Below are 3,212 nucleotides of genomic sequence, written 5' to 3'. Positions count from 1 at the left end.
ATTTAAAGCTAATTTTATTTAAAAGTCTTACTAAGGACTATAGACTGAGGCCTATAGCCCAGAAGCAGCCCTTTAGAGAGGTTGTATCAGAGGTTCTATCAGACTGCGCCAGCCCAGTATTTTAGCAGTGGGCTATATAGATAATGAAGGTTTAGTGTGTGTAAAATCATATCAAACTTGTTCAGAAGTTACAGTAAAGAGGAATCACATCAAGGGTGTAAGAGTATATCTGGTTGTAGATATATACATTTGGGTGTAAGAGTATATCCGGTTATAGATTATAGAGGCATAATCACTAACCTTGTCAGACATTATCTTACGCGTAGGAAAAGGCAAGAACTAGGGTCATTTATCTTTTAAGAAATATAGTAACTCAGGCAAGAGATGTGGGGCACCGTGTGCTCTATCCTGTTTGGTTTGCAAAGCATCTCTCCAGAGAACTGCATGTGGTCACAGAGTCAGAGCCTTTGTGAAATCACACTGGCAAGCAGAAATGAGCAAATATGACTTCTTACCTATGCTACTTTGTCTCACACTGGGAAGTACAGATGACTCCCCAGGTGAGACGGCATTTGATTGAGAGCTTAGAACAAGAGTTCCACAGATGAGGAGAAGAAAGAAGCTTTCACTCCAGGCAGGAGGAACAGTGTGAGGGTGAATACAGAGTATGGTAGAGGAAACAGAATGGTCTGGTGTAGTGTATGCGAGTGGGGAATGGGAAGAGGGGTTAGAAATGTGGAGAAATCAGACTAGACAAGTAGGTTAGATGCAAATCATGAAGGACACTGATTCCTGAATGAAACCCTAAAGAGCTTCTACCTAATGTTCTAAATCTTAGTCTGCTCTCAGGGATTTTTAAGCAGGGAATGAGTGATCTAATCTGCAATTTGGAAAATAATCCCTAGAAAAAGAAAATAACATAATATCAGAAATAGAGACTCTAAAGGAGAATAGTGAAGAGACTGTCGTAATGGTCTAGCCAAGAGATAACAAAAGAGGAACAAGGGGAGGGACAGAGAGAATGGAGAGGAGGGCAGCATCATGGAGCCAGCTGAGTGTAGAAACCATGTCTGGAATTCAAGCAATTACCACTGTTACATGATTTTCCTCTAACACATTCTGTAGCCCTGAGCAAGAAAGGGTAACAAACCAGCCAACAAATGGGAGGTTTTTCCTGAGTGCAGGATGAGAAAGGCAGGTGCCACTGGAAATCACCGGGTTATTGGGACTAAGAACATTGGTGAGAAAATCCGGATGGGAGGAAAGGAAGAATCTAAAGGAATAGCAAGGACTCACAAGAACAGATGTCCAGTGAGGCTAAAGAATGGGTTACAAAAAGAAAAAGAAGGCAGAAAAAGGATTTCAAAATTCAGGATTTCAAAGACTGAGTCATTTTATATGTGACAAGGCTCCAGGTATAGCTACTTGCGATTAAATTAATTCATTAATGTAAAAAACAACAGAAAGTTCTTAGATGAAATAATTTTAAGGAACTGAGAGATTCAGTTGTTAAATAGGTAATCAGAATGGACATTGAAGTCAACCAGGGTAATGACATGGGCTAGAGAGAAGCAGCAGACTGCAGGAAAACTGCTGCAGTCCTCAGAGAATGGATGGGAAGGCTAAGGAGGCATATAGATGAAGTTCTATATCAGTAAAGGAATTCTAATTTAAACAGTTTCAGAACTGCCAGGAAAGCTGCAGAACAAAGGTCTGAAAACATAAGAGTAGCCAGGAAAATGCAAGTCCTTCCTCCTGACCCTAGAAAATCTCTGCTGCCAAGGCTGGGACTCTGCTGCCAACTTCAGGCCTGGGAAAACCAAGACTCCAGGAGCTCTACCTCTAGGATTCTTCCAAACATCTCACCATGTCCTCTGATACCTCTGTAGTCATCTGCCACAACCTACTTCTGAATAAATCCTACATTCCACCTTTCTGTGCCTGTACCCAAGAAGCCAAATGTTGATGGAGAAGACCACAAAGGTAGTTAACTGGTCAGTACTGCCAAAAACAAACAAAAAACCAGGCAAACAAAAACCAACCACATTTCTTTAGTAGACTCATATTGCCCTCCACTACGCAAACATTTTATGTCTCGCTCACTCTCTTCAAATCTATCATAGCCCAACTTGACAGTCACTCACTGCTCATGACCTTGGTTATACTCTAAGGAAAAAGAAGACATCACATCTGAACACATACATCTGCCAACCCCGAAACTACCAACTTAAAAACACATGTACTCATCCTCTTTCTCCTATTGCAATGGGGGGAATATCCCCGCTTCCATTAAAACACAGCTGCACACATCCCTTTTTTTCTTCTCAGAAACTTGGCTTCTTCCATTTCCCCCGTCATTAACTTTCCCTAATCTGTACTGGTATATGTATCACTCATTTTTAAAAAGGGTATGTAACACACACACACATACACACACATGCACATTCCCATATCCATTGCCATCCAATGGCCCATTTCTCCACTTCATAGCCAAATTTTGGGGAGAAAAACTGTCTACTGAGGCTCTCCCTACTTCATCTCCCATGCACCCTCCAAGCCATCATGTACCAACCTCTATCCCAGTCCCACTGAAACCCACTTTGTCAAGGTCATCAAAGATCTTCATGTTGTGAAGCCAATGGAAACTTCTCTTTAGGCTGAAATGTTACATGAATTGAACATTTCCCATCAATGCATAAACCATCTGTATGCTGATGAGTCTCACATTTATATCTCCAGCTTAGATCATTTCTTTGAGCTTTAGAATTTACTTTTTATTACCTAGTTGATACCTTGCCTTGGATGTCTCACGGACTTCTGAAAAAGCCCCCCAAACTGCCCTTCCCCTTCCTGTGTCTTCCTCTCCTCAGTAACTGGTATTATTTCCCACTCAATTCAAGTTGGAAACATAGGGAACATTCTGTTTTTCATTTGCTTCACTCCTGCCATCCAGTCTCTTCAATTTATAATATGAATGTATCTAAAGTCTGTGTTCTCTGCTCACCTCTACTGCAACTCCCTTACTACAGCCTGTCATCTCCGTCCAAGGCAATAACAGCATTTTCCTCACTTGTATCCTTTGCTTCCTTTCTTACCTGTCTCATTCTCCACTTGCCTGCCAGGATGAACTTATTATAATAGAAATTGGATCATATAAGTCTGTCCCTGAAATCTTCCATAGATTCCTATTCCAAATGCACGATTCTGTCTCT

General features: G+C 41.2%; 1 long non-coding RNA gene across 1 annotated transcript; it reads left to right on the top strand.

The window, feature by feature from the left end:
- Positions 1–537: 537 nt before the first annotated feature.
- On the top strand, positions 538–1,934 carry LOC107967765 (uncharacterized). The gene is made up of 2 exons (XR_001708480.4): positions 538–654; positions 1,679–1,934. It is a non-coding gene; the product is annotated as an uncharacterized LOC107967765 (long non-coding RNA).
- The last annotated feature ends 1,278 nt before the right edge of the window (positions 1,935–3,212 follow it).

This window comes from Pan troglodytes, chromosome 10 (assembly GCF_028858775.2).
Source record: "Pan troglodytes isolate AG18354 chromosome 10, NHGRI_mPanTro3-v2.0_pri, whole genome shotgun sequence".
In the NCBI taxonomy this organism is placed as follows: Eukaryota; Metazoa; Chordata; class Mammalia; order Primates; family Hominidae; genus Pan; species Pan troglodytes.
The sequence above is the reverse complement of the archived record's forward strand: the minus strand, read 5'-3'. Positions and strand labels throughout refer to the sequence as shown.